General features: G+C 39.2%; 1 protein-coding gene across 2 annotated transcripts in view; it reads right to left on the reverse strand.

The window, feature by feature from the left end:
* sty (sprouty signaling antagonist) overlaps positions 1 to 22,465 on the reverse strand; it is a 28,205-nt gene extending 5,740 nt beyond the window's left edge. Inside the window, exon 1 of one of the 2 annotated variants that reach the window (XM_086916047.1) lies at positions 21,498 to 22,465. The gene's annotated coding sequence lies outside the window, so the exon portion shown is untranslated. Of the gene's footprint in view, positions 1 to 867; positions 1,591 to 21,497 lie in introns of those variants that run through there. The other variant, XM_086916048.1, reaches the window with a different exon arrangement.
* Between the last annotated feature and the right edge of the window lie 2,898 nt (positions 22,466 to 25,363).

Consider the following 25,363-nt stretch of genomic DNA (forward strand, 5'->3'; position numbering starts at 1 on the left):
ACGCGATGATTGTGCACGCGGCAATATTAGCGCGTGCACGATCATCGTGATTACGTGATAATGATGCGTCGAATATAATTTAACCGATTATCGCACCCCCGTCGCTTCGTTCGACATTCTTTCTTCGATCGGGAACGACTTTCATTTGTTCGAATTAAATTGCACGCGAGACGAGATGTTTGGAAAAAAGAAAAAAAAAAAAACGCATACACTGTTTTATATCTCTTGTAGGAAAGTCGTGTTACAGGTATAGGGAAAAAAGAAAAGAAAAATTCGATATGTTTAATAATAATAATAATAATAATTGAACTTTGAATTTCATTGAAAAATATATAAAATATCCGAATTTAACAATAAAATCAAATCTCTATAAATTTGATAAAAATTTGACTTTTGTCTTAATAATAATTTAAACGAGTCTCGAATTACGAATTATATATGTATTTGTATCTTCAACAGGATGTTAGAAATAAGATTCGTATAAATATCGTCCGTGAAAAAATAGAATTTTTAAACGAGGTTCCGGTCCAGATATGTTTTAATAACGTGCCGGAAATGTCCGCGATAAGATCGGACGTATTTCCTCGCCATGCGTATGTATATGTATATTTCCGTCCAATAAAATTATTTTTTGCTGCAGCCAACGCGAAACGACAAAATTTTTTTTTAATTCCTCCATATCATTTAACTTGGAGAAGAATAATTGTACATATACGAAATAAAGATCTAATTTATAAATTTCCTTCGATAAATTTTTATGCAATATCGATACCCTTTTACGATGATAATTGAAAAATAAAAATAATAATAATAAAAATAAGAAGAAAAAAATAGAAGGGACGAAACGAAAATGAACTGTCGACTTACTGAAAATTCATGGGACTAGTGAAAATCCAGAAAAGAAGGTGGGCTCGCCCACGCCAGGGCCGATAGAATCCTTCTAAAGCGTGTTTGTTAGTCAGAGTGACGCACGCGCACCAACACGATGCCTTCGGGAAGGCGATTCCGTTCGAACGGTTGAACGGATCTAGGAACGTCCTCGAATTCCACCGGACGGCAGCTGTTTATCACCCTCTCATCGGTCACGTCGTGCTGCTCTCATTTCCCGGTCGTTAATATTTCAACCATGAGTACCTCTCCTTCCGTCGCCGGTATTTAACGGCGAGAATGGAGCACACGAGTTACGATCGCCGACAAATTCGGCCAAATATCACGAAAAATCGATTTTCTATCGTATATACGTTTCCGTTAGACGCCTTTCACTCAACCGAGACACCGAGAAACGAGCATTTACTTTCTACGAAAAAGTTTTAGTTTCACCTGAATCGCGGTCTTTCGATTTTTTTTTTTTTTTCTCTTTTTCGAATTTCGAGAATGAAAATATATTAAAATCCGTATAAATTTACTTGAAAATCGAGTAAACAATTTGCTTGTCTCGATATAATATATCGCGATATATAGAAACAGGAAGTGGTTGTGACGCGAAGACTAGGATGAATGAATGTTGCTTGACACAGAGGCGAGGAGGAGAAGAAACGGTAAAATGTCAAAACTCGAAACAAGCACGAGAGCTGCTGGCGAACGACTGACAATGAGCTTGCCGTGAACGAGTCGAGTTGCCTGGCTGGCGAGGGAAGAAGAAGAGAAACGCGTCGGCGATTGGGCGCAGCGTAAGAGGACGGGGGAGGGGCTAAGAGGGACGGCGGAGGGGGGAAGGGGGGAGCAAACAAGTTAGAGAAACGACGGATGAGAAAAAGAGAAGGACAGAGTGGGAACGATGGAAGAGGGAGCGCGAGGGGGGAGAAAGATATACGAGCAAGAGGCAGTAGGACGAAACGGATGAGGAGAGAGGGAAAGCAGGAAGGGAAAAGGTGGGAAGGAAGCCATGAATGGCGACAACCAGGCGAGGGGGATAGAGGAGACAAAAGTAGGGAGAGCGAGCGAGAGAGAGACACAGGGGGGCGAGGGCCGGTCGAGTTCCGTGCACGGTATGCCATCTGGCGATATCGTGGCCAACGACTCGTTCGCAACACGAAGCTTTTTATGAATGGGCGGAAGCTATCATTGAAGCTTTAGATTGAATGAAAACATTACCTATGTCGTCACCGTGTATACCACCGACAGCGTCGGCGCGGCGACAGTGACGGTCGTCGGTCGCCACGCTGGAGGTGGCAATGCTTGCGCGGTGATTCTTTCTTTTTTTTTTTTTTTTTTTTTTTTTTTTTTCGTCCCTGTCAAATGTGCTCTCTACACGTTGCACACGCCTCCTCCTTCCACGCTGTGGGAAATTTTTTTTGTCCGCACCGGGGGTTCGATGTGCCGTTCCTCGCGTTATCGATCGAATTTAAGCGTACCTCTCTCGCGTTCACACTCGACACCCGACAACGAGTCACATTGGATAAAGGATTCTAGCTGCGTCACTTTACACGGTCAACGTCTACCAACGTCTTATATTTTTTTTTTTTTTTAATTTTCAATTCGTACTTTTTCGTACTCTTTCTTTTTTTTTTCTTTCTTTTTTTTTTTTTTTTTTTTTTTACTTTCACGCATTTTCGATCGATTCGGACGTTTCACGAGAACACGAATGGAACACAAATCGAGAAAGACACGATAGATATAAGGAACTGAGAAACCGTTATGTTTTAATAACGATTCCATTTTTGAACTGGAGGAATCTCTAAGACTTATTAAGTAACCGGATTGCATATCTGACCACATGCCTTCGATCTTTCACTTAGCATTTAAGGTATCTGTCCCATTATTTCAGACATCGGTCTCATTAATATTAATTATTCGAGGCAATAAATTCTCGCACGTATTCCGTTATAATCAACTCGAAAATCATCGTTGTATTTGTTATTAATATTATAATATCGTTACGAAACGGAAAGGGATCGGAATAAGAAATAATCGATTTGAAAATATTTAATACCGTTAACTTTTCACAAGCGCATCTTGAATCGGTTCATATCTCGTTTATATATCTCGGTTCATTTCAATGTTTCGTCTTTTAATTTTTTTATGGTACGGGAGGAAAATTTGTGAGAACGCGAAGAAAGAGAGTTGAGAAATAAATTGTTGCGATGAAAAAATTTCGAGTGTAGATTACACGATATATACGCGTGTTCGAATTAGAAATAGAAAATAATTTTAAAGATTAAAAATGAATTTAAAAATTGGTATACAAGAAAGTGTCCATCGAAGCTTATTTCTTAAATTTACGAGCGATTTAATTTTACAATAGAAACTTGAAACTTTTCTCTTATAAATTATAAATTGCTTATATTAATTTATTTTGATTTTTGAAATCACTTTCTGAATTTTCTACTTCATTTGAGCATTCACTACTTTTACAAAGATCGTTATTTGATTCCAGAATCGAATTGAAAAAGAAAAGAAAAGAAAAACAAATGTTTCTATACGATTCGAAAAATCGAACGCGAGACAGATCGAAAGATCCGTCGACGATATTAAAAGATCGAGGTTTATCGCTGAATGAGTTCCAAGCGTACTATACTATCGATAAGTTAGTCTAGCTAGTTGACGCTATAGCATCGATTCAGTTGGCACATATAATATACGTAAGTGTAGATCATAGTACGACAAGGAAGAATCCTCTCGTTCTATTTCGTTTGATATTGTATTTGAGGCTGTTTTCGAGCGAGTAGCTATCTCGTTCGATCACACCGGCACACGGGATAGAGAACCGAAGTCGAGAAACGACCAACCAACGAAGTGAACCGAACATCAACGAAAGAGAGAGGGCGCGGATAGAAAATGGAAGGAGAGGAAGAGATAGGTCGTCCCGTTCTACCGCGTTACACGCTTCTATATTTATCCCACTCATTAATTCTATCCTCGTCGTGCACCGTTCATTCATTCGAACATCTGTCTCGCTCTATCTCACCCTACCACGCGCACCCGTCCATGTCTCGTCTCTCTCTCTCTTTCTGCCACGTACGTACGTTCATTCATCTCCTCTCTGTCCTTCCCGCTGCCCGTGTACTTTCTACCCATCGTTCGTCTTTTCCTCTTTTCACCTTATGTTCCCCCTCTCGATTCCCACTTCTTCCTGCGCTCGGCTCTCTCGCTTCTTTTTCTTCCTCCGTCCTTTTCTAACCTTCGTCCTTCTAGTTCTGGTTCGTTCACTCAGTCGCGCAACTAGCCACGTCGCTCCCACTCACTCGTAGCCCCACTACCAACACACACGTCCGCACGACAGATACCAGTAGCGTAACAATCGATTTGCCCGGTTCGTAGACTTTCTAAACGTTCATCCTACGATTTTCTTTCTTTCTTTCTCATTCTTTGAAAATCTTTCTTTTTCACGATCCAATTACACGATTCTTTTTAATCTTCTTTATTTTTATTCGATAAGCCGAAAGCACAAAAGCACATTGATTAATTTTATTTCAGGATTTCGAAATATATATGTATATATATATATGAAAACTGACTGTTTTTATTTTTTTTTTCTCGTGATGCTTATTAAAAAAAAAAAAAAAAAAAAATAAATTAGATTGTAATTCCAAAAATATACATAAAACTTTTTGATTTTATTTAAAAATTAAACAAAATTGAATACATTTTTAAAATTTAAAAAGAAAAAAAAATTTATATTAGATTCTTATTCTAAAATTTACGTAATTTGGTATAGATATTGAATAGACAAAATCAATATTAGATAGCGGATATACCGTGTACAACGTGTAAAGGAAACGATTCAAGTCTGGCACGTTCACGCTATCTTTTAGCAAATTATACCAAGTATTATCTATCCGCAGTGCAGACCTGCCCGATCGTGTGTCAACGTAGATCATAGTTGCGTAACAACGTATTTCCGGGTCGCGGTCCTTGCAGTGCCGCACGAAAACTAAATAGCGCAGATAAAACGATATCGAAGTGTAATGTTTCTTTGGTGTATCTCGAGTGTCGAGCCGGCAACGATACCGTTCGAAACTAACATACGATATTACAGTTTATCGCTCTCACTATGTGCCGATGATTTTCCATTAGAAAAATTTTACTGGAAAATTTTTACCGTATTTATTTTACGAATTATATTTTGAATGGTATCTTAATAATCGAGAAATTAAATTATAAGGAATTATAATATTAATTTTTATGTCAGTATGTATTCAAGTGTCTTTTCCTATCGAAAAGATTTTTACATCTATTCGAATCTATTATTTGCCATTGATATCAGTATCTATATTTTAATTCAGAGATTAAAGAAATCATTTGGAATATATTATGAATTTTTTAAATGATCGAGAAATGAAATTATAAAAAAAAAATCACATTGCGCTAGGCTCCGCGAATATGATGATACGCTACTGAAGCGTAGAAAGACAAGCGCGCAGGAACGTTAAGCGAAGCGGGCGAACATCGAGCAAGCGCACAGCCAAGTAAACTTTGACGAAGGCTTGGCTCGTTTTCGAGCAAACATCTGTGCTCTAAGAAATTTCTATATAAAATAAATTCCGATCCGCATCCCTACCATCGGAAACAGCCTTTAAACCGAAAGATCTGCAAATTAATTACATCTAGATATAATTTTCGATTTATTAGTTTTTAGTTTTTGTTTACAACAACTATTTATAACTTTTCTATGAATCTACATATAATAACCATTATTAGTCCTTTTACTTACATTACGTTACATTAACTCGAGGCCCTTTTTTACTTAATATAAAATTTTTAAATTTAACTCGTTAATATTTATATTATCGATTCATTTTTCAAACTTGAAATTTTATTAATTGAAAATTAGTTGTTAAATTTAACCATTAATATAAAGATAAGAAAGATCCAAGTGTGCTTTCCTAAATTGCTATTTTCTTCATCAAAATTATGCATCAATTATGCGACGAAGAAATACAAAGTTGCTTTAACGACGAAGAAGAAAACTTTTTGAGGGAAAGGAATGGCGTGCACGATAGCGTTAAGTTAGCAAGCGTCAAAGCAGCTAGTTTATTTCGAGCGTTTTCGATTTTGAGGAGGCAGACTCGCGTGCCACTGGCAGAGCCAATTACACAATGGCTCGTAAAGGAGGTTCGCGTGAATTTCGGTTGAGATAGAGGCGCGCGCAAACAGTGTGCAGCGATCTGGCTCGTTTCGTTTTCGCGCGTACCTCGAAACGAAGCACGGAAAACGATTAAAAGTTAACAGGACCGGGCAAGTTGACGGTGATCCAAAATATTTTTCTTTCAACGGGCCGTGTCAGGGTGCGTCCGTTCATAACGCTGACAAAATTAGATCTCCGCTCCGTCAAGTTATTTTAATGAGAATTCTACTTCTCGCTGTGTCAAGATCGCGCGATTCAACACATTGCGTACAGCACGAAGTGTATAAAGCTACCGTGCGTATCTAAAGTAGAGCGGAATTGAAAGAAAAATGTTAAATTCAAAAAATAGATAACATAGTTACAATCACAAATACATGATAAAAAATCATAGTTAAAATATATTCATATTTTAGCAATACGTGATAGACATGTATAAAGAACAAAAAAAAAAAATATTTTCTAACTTTCTCAACCTATTCAATTTTCTTTTCAATACATAATTGCTACGATAGAAATTTTTTGAAATGATAATGTACTCTCAATTTTTTTCACAATTAGTTTTCACTGTTTTTGATAATAAATAATTTTTTTTTTATATATATTTTTCATATAATCAATATTTAAATAATATTTTAAATTTCAAAAATTAAAAATATTTTTTTAATAAATTTCATAACGTTACATTTAACCGAAAACCATTTGACAGGGATAGTATTTCTACGCTTGGGATACGATCGTGTTTGACGAGCCAACTGGTAAAGCCACCGGATCGATTCTTATCGGTTGCGTGTCTTTCTCTAGAGGTCGTAACTTGTACGAGTTATCTAATATCAGGCGCACACACTGCATCCCAAACAAAACAAGCTATATTTCGGAAGAAGCGATTAAACTCGTGCGTTTCGTATCGCAGAAAGAAGGCCGGATTCCATTAAAATCTTCAACAGTTCTCGAGCAATTATCGTACAACGTAATGATAAAACGTTTTCTTCCTATCCAATTATTCTGCTATGAAACACAAACTGTTCCAAGCAATAAATTAGCAATACCAGAGGGGCATTCCTCCTATCATATCGAAATCATTTCTCAGTTCGACGTCCTTTCAGTCACTGAAAACAGAAAGCGAAGTGGATTTCATTCTGCGATGGTAAAGTGCTGCCCACTTCACGCAATTTAGTACCGAATTCGGATGCTTGTTGGATGAGTGATTTATGCGTCGTCATCGATATATTTTTGAAATAATCAATAAAAATCCATATCAAGTTTCGTTAGACAGTTTATCTCATTTAGCACGCTCGAAGCTCGTTCTGAAGTTCCATTTTCAAGAATTGAAGAAGTTTAAAGTTCCATAGAGAATAATAATCTAAGAAAAAGTTAGGTTATAATTGTGACAGGATAAAATATTTTCTTGTATAAAGTGTATAATAGATCTAGAATAAATATTAATGTTTCTAGCATTAATTTCAAATAACAAGATTGATAGAAGATTCAGTGTAACTATAACAAGAAAATATAAATATAAATATAATTCCAGATTTTTAGACAGTGTGCTTGTAAACGGTTTTAATTATTTTATAACATTATATGCTCATTGTGAAAAGATTCTTTTTACTGTGAGACTTTAAACGAACTGCACAGTTCTTTAGCAAAGACTTTCGGAAATAAAATATTATAAAATAAATTATAATAAATGAACAATAATAGATTAACGATAAATCGTGTAATCTTGCATCTTGATCAGAATTCTGTCTCTGTCTTTGTTGATCATCATTATCCATATTTTTTAGAAGTGGAATTATCAAACATAGCTTTTAACAAATTTATCTAACAAAAACAAACGCGAATAATATTGTCTCATTCTATCTTACCATTCATCTCACGCCGAGACAGAAAAGATCCTGCTTTGCAAATTGGTTACTTTCGATCCTAACCTATTCTAGGATGCAAGACATTACTGTAAAAAGAGTTCATTATAAAAAATGATAATAAAAATAATTTATTGATCAGACGAAATAACAAAACAAAAGAAAGAATAATAATTCTAACAATAATTACAGTAAGTGAACACTGTTTTTTTTTTTCAATATTTTGATCAATGAGATTATTTAGACCTAGATCTATAACCTAAATTTAGAAGAAGAATACAAGAATACAAGAATACAACAATATCTTTTTCAATTGTTAATTTAAACCAAATTTGACGTATTTGATAACGCTTAGTACCTACACACACACATATATACATATATAATCAATCGTAATTATTGTATTATTATCAATAATATATTTTTTTTAATTGTTATCTATTTATCTAATTAAATTTATTTTTATAAATTAAAGATAATTAATTTTAAACAAACAAAATTGATTTTTCATTTATTTCCATTATTTTTCTTTCCTTAAGATTAAACCACTTTTTCTTAAGTTTCGTAATATAGGTATTTTTAATCACAAAAATATTTGGATATTTTTCAAGTTTTATTTTATTTTAAATAAATATAATACCAGCAACAAAAATTTATTATAGCAAAATGCCAATTAATTTCATCTATCTTTCATAACTTTTCGTAATGTTGGTAATAGAATAATCGAAACAAAGTTGGCAATCGTTGAAAGAACTATTCCGGTCCAACGGTTGGTTGAAAAACGATCGATACTAATCTCTTACCGTATTTTTCTTCTACTTTTCATATAAAACAAGAAACATATATGTTTAAATTAATAAACAAATATTATTGATTTATTTAACAAGTCACGCAAACTCGTGTCTCAAGAAATAATAAACTCAAAGTGATTTAAACAAACATTAATAATTATCTTTCGTATTTTTTACGAAAGGAGGTTACAAAGTATTAAAAGCTTATCTTGTTCAAAATTGAGCATCGATCATTCAAGTTACACGAGAAGAGAAACAGAGTAAAGCCGGGGCGACAGCAAAATAACAAACAACCAGGGACAATAAGGAAATGAAGAAGCATACTTGCACCGCCGTTTTCCAGGATGTTGCAGCTTTTTGTCATAACTGACAGGGAACGCGCGCCCCATGCAGCGAAGACGTTACGACAGATGTTTGCCGGCCTCTGTTCAACTTCCCTTGCGAGCCAAGCGGAGAGAGAGTTGGTCGTCGGAAGCTGTTTTGACTTCGCATGCAAAGTAGTAGCGGAGCGGAGAAACTTCTTGCTAACGTAGGAATTAATCGTTATATAGTACCTTAATACGATCGTAAATCTGAGATAACAAATCGGCTATAAATCGACCGTCACTATAAATTCTTATCGCGACGATAGCTCACCCGGATTATTAAATTTTTAATTTTGCGCCAGACACGTTTTGTACGATTTTTACGATTCCCAGGGAATTTTTAGTTGTAAAGAGGCGATCTATCGGCTATGTAGGATCTTTTCTTTTTTCTTCCCTAGATAATTTCTTCGTAATATATATATATTATTGTGCTGCAGCAATTTGATAATTTGACATTAACGTGTACTTCAGCAATTTAATAAATAATATTTAAAATAATTTTTTAAATATATATTTTTTTTCCATCCAACACGAAATTCTTTTTAAATGATTTTTAAATTTATAATGGAATTATCATTATTTGGCATCGATTTACAATTTCATTAAAAAAAACAAAAAATATATAAATAAGGACAGATTCGAATTAAAAAAATTTTCAACAGTACAAAGTAGATTAATTTATCAATATAAAAAAAATTTAGAATAGAATTTATAAATTTAAAAACTCGTTCAAAAAATTTTGAAATTTTTTTTCTTCTTCAAACGCTTGAATCATACTATCTCTTAATGACTGGTTCTTCCAGAATAGATTATTTCAAGATCTTACAACAAACACAAACAGAAATAGCAGTAGATTTTGAAATCTAATCTAACAATAAATTTTCAAAAAACGTGTAAAAATATATATCAAAAATATTATTCTCGTTATGTGATAATTCAACATGAATTATCTTTCCTTCGTGTCACGTAGAACGCCATATATATATATATATATATATTTTTTTTAAATCAAAAGTTGAACAATGCCAAAAATTTTATCGACACAAGGGGACTACTAATAATTAACAAACGATGAGAAAATCTCGAAAGAGAGTAAATGATGTTTCAAGAACAGAATGAAAATAAACGAGAGAGCGAGCGAGCGAGCGAGCGAGCGAGCGAGAGGAGAGAGAGAGAGAGAGAGAGAGAAAGGAAGGAGCGAGAGCGAGAACACCGGATATCCTTCAGACTGCGCCCACGCAACATGCATGCATGCACGTGTGCATACACTCGTATATTCAAGATGCACCAGAGCATCTCTCCGCGATTCAGTGCTGGCATATTTTTAAGCGTCGCTCGGCAAACTCGCCGCATCCGATTATTTATTCCCCCTTGGTGGCATTCCCGCTCGATTATCTCCCATCTTTTTGCTCCACCACGAGGAGCGTCGAACAACACTTTCGAAATTGATTACGAAAGGAAATAGCCCGAAAATATGACCGGGGTAGGGGGAGGGGCAGGGGGGGGGAGAGAGGCGAGGAACCGACTGGATGGACCCAGCCACGGGAGGAGACAGATGCATCCGGTTTTCCCTGAAACGTACTTACACGTTTACTTCGCCCTAAAAAAACTCGGCAAACTTTCCTTTTTCCGATTCAACGAAATTCATTCGTCCATCTAGGGATTTTTTCGGGGAGGAGTTGTTACTAGCTCTGCTTGTAACAACAGTTACATCCTCGGTATAAAATCGGTATTCTGCCAAACTAAACGTGCAATTGTCGTAATTTCTTACGCGAAGTTAGGTGATATTGTTTACTTAATTGAATAAATTAAATTAAATTAAATTATTATACGTTGTGTTAATTATAATATAATCATAGGAATTCGAACTTAACAAATTAATATCGATTAATTTATTAAAGAAAAAGTTGGTCAGTTTAGATAGGCGAGCATGTTCTACTTAGCATCTTAATTTGTCGGTAATATCAGAGAGATTGATCGATATATCGATCAAGTAACCGTAACAAACTTCGCGTGCAAGAGAAAAATTTTCTAAAGTTATTCCAATTTCATTGTCCAGTTACTTCAGTTCGTTTGTAATTGAAATTATGATTCGTCGATAAAAAAAAATCGTCTTTTTGTAATTTGGAACGAAATTATCCTTGTTATTCCTTATTTCTCCGCTATTGTTTCACTTTTTTGAATTTCCCGCCAATCCCGAAATATTTCAATTTTTAATGCTTCGTCCTCGAACAGTTTCAAATTTTTAACTTGGTCCCATTACTACACTCTATCTCAAAGGTGAATATACAACAAAGGTCGTTTACAGTGACACCAGGTTGCAGAAAGAAATTTCGAGGAAGCCGAGAAACGAGTCATTTTCTTACAAAAGGCAGGGGGGGGGGAAGGACGAGAAGGGAGGATGGCAAGGGAGAAGGGAACGGAAGACAATGGATCGCTACGATCCCCTTCTTTCTCTCGTTCCCTTTGCTTTTCTGCCACCTTGTGTTACCTGTTCCAGTACCTGCAAACACCAGCGCCGGTCTCTGTTACCTTTATACCCGGGATCGGTTTCAAATTTAAAGCGCAATAAAATCATTGAGGGAAAGGTATCCCGGGTTGTATAGAAAAAGCACCAGGTTGGATGATTTACGACGGTGATTAACCCTCGAGTACCTTAGATCGCTAGAGAAAGATAATCAATCACCTGCTCTCGGCTACGTTGCTTCCCGCTACCGAGTGTTAAATTATCATCTTCCTCTCGTCCTAATTTGCATAACCTTCCTGCATTTTCTTTGACTTTTCGTTGATTGATTTGCGGGAAAATTGTAATAAACGTATAATGTACAACATCAAATTCTGGAACAACGTAGATTAATAGAATTAATACCGAATATATTATAGAAAATTTTTATAAATTTATATATATATATATAGATTACAAACAAATCAACAATAATTTATGCGAATAATAGATTTAGAGATACTTATCGATCGATGCATTATTTGATTTTCGATTGAATCATAAACTCCGTCGATAAATAGTTCCATTAAGAAATATTCGAAGACATAGGGGATCGATTCTATTCGACAATCAAAAAATTCGATAGAATCATCGAAGTAAAATGTTGAGAGAGAGAGAGAGAGAGAGAGGGGGGGGGAAAAACGCAAGAAGCAAAATTTTTTTTCAATTACAAAGACATTCGCAAGGCGGGAGGTAAGCTGGCTGTCGGCAGAACGAGAGAGCAAACACGCAGATATCGTCGGTGCAGGAGAAATGGAATGTGGACACCATATGGCCGGGATCTTCGCCCAACCACCCACTCGCTGTCGCCATCGTCGTCGTCGTCGTCGTGATAGTTGTCGTGGATCCGATTCGTTTGCTCTCAGCACGTTAGGGTGCGAATAACATTTGAGAGTAAAACTCTGCGAGAGTTGCTGTCGAGACTATTCTCCGCAAGTGGCTGTAGTATCGAGACTGACCGAGTTACCGTCAGACAGTGAAAATTACCAACGGATAATCATTCTTAATCCAGTATTCCAGCACACGAAGTAGAATTTAAGTAATTCTCGAAAAAATAATTTTTGATTCTACGCCTAACCTAACTTTCACTGTCCAACACGATGTCTACTTACACGAGAAATAGAATTTTGAGAACTTTACGCTCAAAAGTATCCTATGTCTACACCTAACCTAACTTTCAAACGTAATCTTTTACACCGAGATATAACCTATATCTAACTTTCACAATTCAATTACTAATTTCTCAAATAATCGTTCAAAACGCAGTTACAAGAAATATTTTTAAAAGTTTTACACTCAAATATATTCGCTTATCTCCAAATGTTAAGCTTAATCTACTACGGGGATAACTATTCCCAACGCTGCGTCCACAAGTAGCGAAGTACCGAAGATTCACGAATGTATTTGCACCCTTAACGCGTTTCTTCACTTCAACTTTATTCGAGAAGAGTTCGTTAGCAATTCCAGCGTAATTGTACGGCCTGCGGAATGGAAATTTATAGCCGGTATTACCACATTCGCTTTACGTGAAATCACCCGCTAGCCGGGAATTCTGATTGTGCATCTGTTTGCGAACTCGCGTCGTCCGACTACCATTTTACAACGCTTTGCTCGTTTCTTCGTCCCGCGGTTATCGATCACGTTCAACGATAGCAAATAATACGAGATGACGAGTAAATTTATAAATGATCGCCAACAACGTTTTTTGCTCAAAAATGATCAATTTATTATTATAGCGTAGATACGAATTTACTTAACTTTTATTACGTATATCGTAACTGTCAATTGAGGTTATTGTCGACCATTGACTCGATTCGATGAAAAATGACTTAGTCATTAGATTTCTAGTATTTCAAGAAAGGAATACGTACTTCTTCCTTAGTTTGAAAAATATAAAAAAAAAAAAATGTGCGAATATTATTTTAATGGAAACGAACGATTGAATTATTTAACCGAGATCTAAAAAAATCCGTATCAAATACGCGTTACATGTAACACATATGTAAGTTTACATTTTTCAATATAGTTATTAAAATACACATTTCGCTATATATCCAAATAATACAAACATTGTTACTCTTTCCATATATGTAGATATAAATTAAGGACTTTCCCTATTTATATTTCTCGCCACTGTATATACAATATACTATGTACATAGAAAGCCTACGCACTGGCGACCCACACTCCGCCACATGTCGTGAAACGCGGACCCTCGTGTACGTTGAAAAACTATTTTCGACGCGAGCATTGTGTATAAGCACGGACTCCGGACTCCGCCGGAAACCTGTGTTTTACGTATGTAAACATATTGCCGCGGCCTACATGCGTTTCTCGATATTTATCCAACCGGCAGAAATTCTTCTCGTTAAGGGAAACGCTGATCTTGCATTAATTTCTCTCTAAATGCGTCGTTATATATAACAAAATTGTATGAAATATCAATCTTCGCGACGAGAATACATAGTTATTTGAAAAAGTATATAGCATATATATATATATATGCTATAGAAATAAATATTAATTGGGACCATGGCCGTGCCAACTAAAGAAAGAAAGAAGATAGAGGGATTCGTTATCGCATTTTTATTCCTTGGCGAGAACGAGAAACAATATGTTCTCGAGAATAACAAAAAAGGACATCGACGTTCGACCGTTTTCTCACGCGATGTGTAAAAAAACGCAGAGGCTCGCTCGACCGCAGCAGTTTCGGGAAATGGTGGGGATGGCCGCGTCTACTATCGAAGCTACTGTATTTGCCTTGCAATAGGATATCGTCGAACAAATTTACTAAAAATTCCTCCCGTAACGGAAAAAGTCGCGATCTTAACGAGTCAAACGTAAGATTAAACAAAGATGAGAGAATTTAACGAATTTCCCGATCGTTTCGATTAGACGGATTCGTAGTCGACAGTTAAACGTTGTTCGACTCGTTTATCCTATCCTGGATTAATATCTAACGTTTTTTAACGAGTGACGAGGAATTATTCGTGTTCTTGCCGCGATGTCTATGTGTAGTTGACCAAGCTATCTAGGGAATGATACACGAACGATCGAAGGGGGAAAAAATGCAGAGTACAACAGTGTTGGTGTTGTTCTCTGTTGTGCAGCATCATTCCTCATCCAGTATATATCAACGTCGATCTTGGCTGGCATAGCATTCTGAATGAAACCACCACGTTCGGAACCAGCGTACGTACGAACGAACGGACGGACGGACGGACGGACGGACGAACGGACGGACGGACGGACAGATGGACGTTCTCGTGAGGGTCAACGTTCCCTTCCCTTCAAGGACGGCCAGAGAAAAGTCAAAGAACAGTCTCGAGCGTAGGAGCGAGACTAACCACGAGAAACGGTGAAAGGGAGAGAAAGAGAGGGAGGAAAGAGAGAAAGAGAGAGAGAAAGAGAAAGGATGGCATTTATTTCGGGAGGATGAATTTTCACGGAACTAATAATAGTAATGGTAAAGTGGAATAGATTGCCCTAAATATTTTGTGATGTCCACATTTAGACGGGCTGTTTAAATGTGGCGCGTTAGAATTTTATAGGCATTCGAGGCGAACACTTGTTGCTCTATGTAACGAGTAACGAGAAATAATAAATTTTTCTCCCCATTTCTTTTTTAGAACAAGCACGGCTCGTTCGAACAAAATTTTGACGATGTTTGATACATAATAATAATAATAATATTTATTAACGAATTGATTAAATATTTGAAACAGAATTCTACAAGATTTAGAGGGAGGTTAGGTTAGAAAATTCCTTCCTGTTAAAAAATCTATCGCAATAAGTAAGATTGTTATTAATACTTGCAGCATTTGTTATTTCTACAATTAATAATAAAATTTAAAAAAAAAATGGAAGATTTTCAACCGTGTATAAATATAAAATAGAAATTGAAATAATAATAGCTTCAAGTTTACGAATTTCGAAGAACGAAGAATTTCGTTGGTAGAGGAAGCGATCTTGAAAATTTAACGACGACACCTTAGCACTTAATATACGCGTATGTCGAGAGCAGAGAGAAGAGGCAGATAAAGTGAAAACACTGAAATGCTTGCTTCTCGTTCTTAACTCGACAGAGGTCGCGCATCTCGATTCCAGCTCGTATTACACGGCTGTCATAGTGAACTGCTTTTATCGTGCTAATTCGTAAAAGTGTCTTCGAGATAAGGGCACGTCGTTCTCCACGATAGAGGGACGCAGCCATTTGGGTCAGATGGAGAGAAGTACGGAAAAACTCTTTCGAAACTTATTTCTTTCCATATACATACACACACACACACACGTTATATATATATATATATATATAGAAACACGTAAAATGAAAAGCGTATTCAAATAATACAAATAAATATAAATAATTCGCACGATTAATTATTTCTATAAATTTTAATATACCATTCAGATCATAAAACGTAGATGTCAATAATTATTATTATTACACGATGATAAAAATACGATACCTTTTATATTTTATATACCAATGATGCAACGCATCTTTTCGATGAAACGGATATCAAAAAAAGAAAAAAAAAAAAAAAAAAAAGAAACTATAGAATTTTCGCTCAATCATCTTCCGTAATAAAAATTTTAATCCCGGAGAGGATTAAGTAGCAATTGGAAAGCACGACTTTACTTAATGAATTTTAAACACGACCATCGGCTACGAAGAGGATCGTAAAGATGCAGCATGGCAATCACTTACTAATTTATACGATAGATACGTACGGAATACGAATAATATAAATACGCGTACGGGTAAAAAAAGAAGAAGAAGAAGAAGAAGAAGAAGAAAAAATCGGTATCGTAAGTAGAAATTGACGGGCTGTAAACGTTTACTTTATCGTCGTATTATGTAACCGATCGTTCACGGTTCGTTTATTCGTACACCACGTATAATTCGTGGCCGCAATAAAAGTCCGTGCATCCGTGTATCATAACGTTGGCCCCGTGACAGTGACAATAAATTAATTCGCCGAGAGGCCAATTCGTTGAACCCTGAACCGAATCGAATACTCTAGTCGCCAATTAAAGCGGCAGCTCTGCCTCGTATCTTCGTATCCCTGCGACTTCCGGTCAATCTCCGCGAGCTGATCGCGACACACGATATCTTCGTGGCAATAAACTGCGTCAATCCTGTCCCTGCGTCCGCCGATCTATAGGCCCTATAGGCTTCTATAATTTTCGATGCATCGCCGGGAAAAGAAAAAAAAGGGGAGGGGGGGGGGGAGGGAGGAGTGTTCAACTGGTCTATCCCTTTCGTGAAGAGAATTCTTGAAAATCATTTGGATCATGATCTAAAGAGATATCCAATCTTCTAATTTTATTCGTTTATCTTCGAGAAAACTTGAACGAGATATCACCACTCGATGTTATATATTATTTTATAATTAGAAGAAAGAAATTTATCCAAATCTTAAAACAATGCGAATTCGATATAATATTTTTAACATTTAATACGTAATACAAATGAAATACGTATAGGAAACCGAATCTCCAGAAGCGAGACGACGCGGAGAGCGGGGCGGGGAGAGGCAGCAAGAAGACCGAAAAGAGGAGCGTTAAGAAGAGAGGGCGAGAGGAGAAGGCGAGCGATCAGCCAGACCGGATATGACGCGACAGCACATAACGATGATCGTAGATTGCGTTCAGTGCTTGTGCAAAAGCGGGCGAGCAGGAGCGAGTTGATGAAACGATGACGGACGAAGGGAGGGTAGAGTGGCGACGACACGAGGGACGAGGACGGAACAAAGGAAGGGGAAGAGAGAGAAGGACGGGTAGCGGCAACGGGCGGCCGCGACGGAGATAGCGATAGAAAAAAAAGCGAGCGAGCGCGAGCGAGAGAGAGAGACGCGAGCGCGAGCGAGAAAGAGAGAGATCAAAGACGGTGGAACGGAGAGATAACGGGGTTGGCAAACATGAAGATAGCGGCGGTGTTCTTGTGTTACGAAGAGACACAGGGAGAGGAGCGAATCTTATTTCGCCAAAAAGGATGATCCGATCGAGCAAATTCGCGCGTGTAAAAATATCGGGAATCCTCAATAATGAAACAACGATCGTGCTATTTAAAGAACGTATCAAGAATGTATCTAACGTAACGAAACCGGCTATTTTCTCTTCGTTGAATTGAATCGAATCCATATCCCTCAAGTTGAAGATTCGTGTATCAGCTGGCGGATATATTTGCCGTCGCGTCGTTCGAAACCAATTTTGATGAGGTTATCGCGTTACACGCGGAACCTCAATTGCCGGAACAAGCTTGGAGGAGTTGCGTGATTTGTCACGTACGTCGTGGAATCCGGCAACGTTGTCAACCGTGTGCTACGTTCTCAATGGAGTAGTTCTCCCCCGTGCAAAAATAATACCGATTTCAACGAATTTTTTCCCCTCACCGAAAATGTTACTATCTCACTATAAGTAATTTTTCTCTTCTTCTTAACAAACCGGAAGTAATGAAGAACTCTGAGATGATATATTTCTTCTTCCACGAATGTATATAAATGAAGCAACGAGTTCATTTTCATCTATGATCGAAACGTTGTTTTTCACCATAAATTTATTCATCGATCGAGCCGTCTTTCGCCCCCCCCCCCTCCCCCGCTCTCTCTCTCTCTCTCTCTCTCTCTCTTTATGGAAAAACCGGAAGCGATGAGAATTAATTTTCGTAAATCGATCGCGTAATAGGATTTCGACGCAATATTTAAATGGCCCGCCGACGAGTTGAACACGTGCGAGAAACCATTCCTTTTACGACTTTCTTCATATTTCTTCGATTCGTTATTCTGGACACATGTCGCTCAAGGACACGGCGGACTTCTTCACTGCGCGAACATCGCATCAAACGCATTTGCAATGTGTTACCGCATCGCGTTCTTTTTTTTTTTTTTTTTTTTTTTTTTTTTTTTGCGGAATTGCGACACATTACACAAGCAAACGTAAAGTAGCTGTGCCACGCCTCTCCCGGAACGTTTAGAAGGATTTTATTTTTATGTCGTTAAACGTACAATGTTTTGCAAACATTGGACGCCGGTGTGAAACCTCGTATCTCGCATGGAATACGTAACGATCGATACATCGAACGATCGAGAAGGAAAAAAAAAAAAAAGTTACTTTACGCGCGTTTTCACGACGCGTTTAACGATTCTTCCACGCAACTTGACAACAAATAAAATGAATAAATAATTGTGAATGAAAAATTCTTTTGAAAAGAATTGTCATTTAAAAAAACGAGGTTTATAATTGATGATTAAACTATTTGATATTTTGCATTATTATATCGTGGAATAAGTTTTTTTTTTTCCACCAACGAGGAATATTTTCGAGATATAACGAATATCTTTGTCGCGTATCTCGAACGTACGTCGAATTATTCAGTAAGCGATGCAATCGTTCGAGAATATCGGAAAATCACATATTTCTGCATATAGCGATTTGCGTAATCGTCCCTTCTATCGAAAGAATGACAAACGCGAACGGAATAACGGATGGAGCCCTTCCGTAAGACGAATATTTCGATCGACGTATTTTTTTATAAACACTTATTAAGAAAAAATAGAAAAAAATAGAAAAAGGAAAAATATTCTGTTTTTATTTATTTTTCGTTTCACTTCGATAAAAGTTGAAGTTAAAAAAGTTGGAAAAGTTCGTAAAGTAAGTATAAACAGATTGTTACGTAACGCTACGATCTGCTAGTTGTCATTCAAAAGTTCCTGAATGAGAAATCTTATCGATTCATAGTGCCAGTTGAATGAGAAAGAAACGAAAGCAAAACGAGACAAAATTAGTTTCAATATCTCTGTCACAGATATAGCATATTAATCTTTCTCATCGATGAGTCGAGCATAGCGCCAGACAAGTCACCTACCTATGCGCCATGCGTGGAAATCATGGTTTCATTCATGCCAGACCGACACCGCGCGCGTGTGTGCTCGTAAACGTGTGTATCTGTGTCACGATGCGCGTGAGCGTGCCGATATCTCGCAAGTCGCCGTGCAAACTGCCTCTACAAGTTGGCCTGAAAGTCTAGCACACCTTTCCGCTACGAACCCGTGCCAAAAGTATATTCATACAACGAACTTACGCGGATGACAGACTACTATTCTTCAATTTTCCGTCATCAATTCCGTTATCTCGAATCGATCGATACGATCCCCCCTCTTTTTTCGAAATAAAATACCGATAATAACGATTCCACATTTAATCATTTAATCTTCTCGCGATTATACTTCACTCGAAGTAAGATTCATCATCGCACCATCTATTCTAGGATAGACACCTAATCTACGATCCGATATCAATATTACGTGTCAGATCTTATATCCCAGTGTTCTGACTAAACCGTTCTCGATCGAGCCTCTTCCTCCCCAAATATTAATCGTGATCTCAAAAGGATTCCTCAGCTACGCGTCAATAATTAATCCTCGCGTTTCTGAATTACTTAGAAAAGGATCAACTCGACGATACGAACCAACACGCAAGATTCTTCGAGCACCCGATAAATCGGAATATTTATATGCGAAAACCTTACGTGAAACATTCACGCATGCGCACCAACTCACCAGGTACGTCAAACGAGTGGCATTCATTCCTCTATTGCCATTCGAAGCGAATGACGCGGCTGTGTTGGTGTGAATGCGCGGCTCTGCGCATGCGCCTTTATTCCGATCGTATCCCGCACGAAGAGAGAGGAAACTAGCAATGAAACTAATTCAATTACAATCTCCAAGTTTTCAATCGATGATAACTTCGATAAATCATGCATACGTGATGTAAATGCGTTTAACTTTATGACAAGTTTAAAGAGAGAGAAAAGAGAGAGAGAGAGAGAGAATTTAACAAGGCATAAAGGTGTGTATAATCAAAAGAAGAGATAAATAATATCCAGTTAACGTAGGTCTGCGAATCAACTCCGGTAGAGATAACGGCAAGATAAAGACCGATGTTTACTCCGAGTCAGATTTTTATTTTAACGTTCTACAAAAGTCATTTGACACGTCCACCTTCTCTTTCATCATTCCTTGTCGCATTATCCAATTCATTCGAGAAGAATATCGACCCATCACGAGAACGAATTAAAGAAAATTGCGATTAGCAAGATAAATTGAAATTATCACGTAAATTTCACCGAGAAATATCCATTCGCGCCCGATGCATTCATAAATAGTTACACCAACACTTTCTATAAAAGCATCCGCGACGAGATCGGCATTCCCATCAACGGAAGGAAAGCAACACAAGTAATGTAACGAATGCTCGAGGAGAAATAAATATACGGGTACGAAGAATGTGTCGGGTGTTACGAACGGAATGGTGTGGCAGGCGACTTTCTCGCAAACTTTCTACATCGGTAAATTTCATTCACTAGTCGGCTCGTGCCTCCTGGCTTGGCCTCTATGAAAGCGTAATGTGACTCAATCCACGGCGAGTCACGCTCGCTCGCTCGCTCGCTCGCTTCGATCGTCGATGAAATTACCGTCGAAGAAATCGTGTGACCTCGCTTGTTCTCGATCGTCGAACGAGAATCGATCGAACGAGTTCGTATATTAGCCGGGAATAGTGCCAAATGTTATTATATTCTTTTCTAAAAAATTGTGAAACGCATAACCGAGATGCAGAGATAAAACAGAATAGAGAATATCATAGAGTTTTCTTCATAGAGAAAATTTCTGTTATGTTACCATTTAAAATAAAATTTTCAGGATTCCAGCTAATGTATTATTATGTTATTTCCTATACACACAACTCCTAAACTATGAAAGAATGCAACAAGCAATAAACGAATAAGAAACGAGATCGATTCACGTAGAAAGTGGAACGGATGATAATCGAATGAGAAGTTATATATAAAAAAAAAAAAAAAAAAGTATAAAAAAATCGAATAACGGTACAAAATTATAGACTTACCGTTTCGACTAGGGGGCCGTGGAGGCGCAGGATACTGGGGCGGCGTCAAGGGTGGCGGCTGCGGCGACACTCGCGCAGACGAGGAGGTCGTTGAGCCTTGGGAGGCGGACAGCGCCGATACTAGCGTCGTTGTCAGTGGCGTCGTCGACGTGGTAGTCGTCGTAGCCGCCGTCGGTGTCAACGGGGACGTGGTGGCGATGGTGATGGTGCGCTGCCCGATGTACCTCGAGGCGGTGCTGCTCGGGCTGTTGAACGGCCAGGGCGGGCGCCGCGGTGGCAGCACCGGGGGCGGCTCGTAGTCCAAGGTATCCACACTTTCGGCACTTCCGTTTCACCTGTATCCTTCACAGAACCGCAAATCTTCCGCTTTAGCTTTATCCTTTCCTCCAATCTCCGTAGCACGTGTACGGGGGGCACGAACGCATCGAGGAGAAGCGAGCCGACGACTCGTTTATTCTTTTCGGTCTTTTTCACTGTTTTCCGCGAGTACCACACAACACGCGGTACGAAAAGGAAGGGGAACGAGAAAGAAAGATGGGTGTAAAGAATGAAGTAAAGACGCGCGCACCGTGAAATTTCGAAAAATTGTTAGATCCTTTCTCTCTCTGTGTGTATCATATGTAATCTCTTCACTTCTCTTCGCACTGGTCACGTCACACAACACGTAAACACATGCTCCGGCACGGTATGTATACGTGTGGTATGTATTTATTATATAGCGTGGTATAAAACGTATCAGAGGAACAAAAAACTTGCGAAAGCTACAGATTATCGGTACATTTCCATGGTTAGGAACGAAAGCGGCGAACGCGGCACAGTGACTCCGGCGTAGAGCTCTGTCAAGAAAAACATAAGCACGGGAAGAGGAGACGAGAACCGAACCGAGTCGAGTCGAGTCGTGGCGAGGCAAGACGGGACGAAGTGAGACGAGGCGAACTGAGGCGAGGCGACGCGAGGCGATGCGAGGTAAAGCTAGTCAAGACGAGGTGGGGCGAGGCGAGGCAAAGCGAGACGGGACGAGAGAGATGAGGTGAGGCGGCGAGGTTACGTAGAGAGAAGCAGAGGAATACGAGAAGAAGAGGAAGCAAACCGAAGCAAGACAAAGTGAGGCAAAGGGCGGAGTGTCGATGGAGTACTAAGGTGCGTGATGAGGTGAAGTGAGGTGAGGAGAGGTAGAGCGAGGTGTGGTGAGGTGAGAGGAAGGGGAGGCGAGACGAGTCGAGACGAGGCAAGACAGGACAAGACCGGTGAATACACTGCGGACTCTTCTCGCGCACTGGGAACACACACGGCTCTCTCTCGTGGCAACGATGCGCGTCCGTCTCTCTTTCTTTCTTTTTCCCTTTCTCTTTCCGCTACGGGACGCCTGCTTGAGCGAGAGCGAGAGCGAAAATCAGAGAGAGAGAGAGAGAAAGAGAGAGAAGGCACGAGGGAACGACGATTAGCGTGCGCGATCGAGAGAGAGAGAGAGAGAGAGAGAGCGCGAGAGAAAGAGAGTCGACGACTGAATCTCGCGTAGGCCGTCTGCCAGTAAACAGGCTCCTTCATTCACTGCTTATTTTATACGAGCGGCCCCCTATGCTCCACAGAAATAGCCACTTCACTCTGTCCTTATCGTGCGCACATGCCACGGCCGGATATGCCTTCGCTGTTGGGTAGATCTCCTTCCTCTCTCTCTCTCTCCCCCTCGTTCCTGCCTCTCCTTTCTCTCACACTCTCGCATTCGTGTCACGCGGCTCGCACCTCGAACAACAGTACTACTGCTCGTCGTGGAAAAGCAACGAGTAGGAGGTCCTCACCGACGTTTTCCTTCTCGCGCATCCTTCTTTCCTCTTCCTCGAAGCGTTTCTTCTTCCTCCGTAGGTCTTCTCTTCTCTCTCGTGCGTGTACGTCCTCGTGCGTAAACTTCACCGAGCTGGATGCTTGCCCTTTATTCTACCCTCCGTTATTCTTCCGTCTTCTGTTGCCGGCATACGAGACACTGCCACACTCTCTGCCACTGCTAGCAGCACCCCGACGACGACGATGCCGACAGGTGCGTCACGATTGATTGAGTCGCCCCGTACTTTGATGACTGACTGACTGACTGTCAACTTGCGAATTTCACTGTTCCGTAGTGTTATAAAATTTTAAAGTCTCACCAACTATTTATCGTATCGTGTTTGCGCCTGAAGAATCTAATTGTAGATAATAATAATTAACTTGATCGAACAACGTCGCAATCATCGATCGACAGTATTTTCTCTTTCGCGCACATTTCACTCATCCTTTTGAATGAATACACGTTATTTCCTGCGATCTATGCGAGAAAATCAATTTCCATCAGTGATTCGAATAAAACAACTTTTTACGTTGAATCACACATGCACATCACGATATTAATTATGAAGACCACTGCCGCGATAAATCTGACGCATGTGTCCGTGGTTAAATAGCAGTAGTGTAAGGGGTTCGCTTGCGTTCACTGATTTTCTCGAATGGCAAGCCTCCACTCGATTTCCCCGCGATGGCTGGCAAACTGCGCGTATACACACATAAACGAACGCATACACAAGGAGTCTGGGTATTCGTGGCGCACGGTCCTCTCTTGCGTTAAGCAAAGAACGGGAGAGAAAGAGAGTCAGAACGAGTTGGATGGAAGAAAGAAAAAAAGAGACGAAATGACGAGACAGTCAAGAAGTGGGAGAAGCGTGAACGAAGACGAAGAAGGATTGACAGAACGAGAAAGAGAGAGAAATGAGACAGAAAAGAAGGAAGGGAGGAAGAAAGATGCATAAAGTGGGTGGGAGCAACGATCGTCGTGCAAGAGAGAGAGAAGAAAAAGTTCAGCTGGCCTCGGCGGCCATGCCGGTGTAGATCGTGCGAGCGCAGCCCAGGCACGTACTGTCCGGCTCGCAGGCCCACCACTCAACACCTTCTCTATTTTCTCGCCTTTTCCTTCTTGCTCTCTCTCCTTCTTTTATTCTCTCTTTCTTCGGCACTTTTTTCGCTTTTTGCTTCGACCACGTATTCCTTCAGGCTTCGCAATCACGTACACGACACAATCTTTACTCTTACTTGTCTTTTCTAACCTCTCTTCCTTCCAACTTTTTTCACGTTCGCTCGTATTGCCGTGCCGGTCGATAGTCGAATCGATCTTCGAACCGCCGAGTATCCATCGATTCTTTTCGTTTCGCCACTTTAAATTACACTCAGTTTTGATATAACGTGATACACGTTTATGCTCTCAGTGAATATCGCGCACAATCCGAATATGCAACCAATCGTACAGAGATACGATTGTATACCGACAATTCTCGAACAGAAAGGTGAACGAACTTTTTTCCTGTTTTTCACAGAAAATCTTTGCGAACACTCATCATTTGGTCTGCTTGACGAGAAACAACGAAATATAATATAATAACGCGCACGCGTACACTACCGATCTCTTTTATTTTCCTCTTTTCCTTTTTACGTATAATATAGTCCGTTCTTTTTTCTCAATACCGTATACCGTTCGTTTTCACAGCAGGAGTATAATCGTGTCTCGTTTGAAGCCGAGGCCGGTTGCGCTCGACGCTGGTGTGGCGTTCTAGACTCTCTGCTTGTTACAAACAGCGGAGCAGCGGCCTGTCTGTCTGTGGGTGGGGTGCGCGCGATGCGCATGCGCATTCGATCATACCGAAAGTTGCATATGCGCGCGTTCACTCATACGTGCGTGATCGTTTACACGTAAACGCGTATACATACGTCGCAACAACCTCACCGCCACGAAAGCACAGTGACGCCTGCGATCCCCCTCGTCGCTTCACCCTGTTTCGTCCGAGTATACCGTACCCCGCGAGCCAGCCGCGATACTTCATTCATGCTCGTATTGTGCGACCAGG

This window comes from Apis florea, unplaced genomic scaffold (assembly GCF_048593485.1).
Source record: "Apis florea isolate Af1SG1 unplaced genomic scaffold, ASM4859348v1 contig_37_pilon, whole genome shotgun sequence".
NCBI lineage: Eukaryota > Metazoa > Arthropoda > Insecta > Hymenoptera > Apidae > Apis > Apis florea.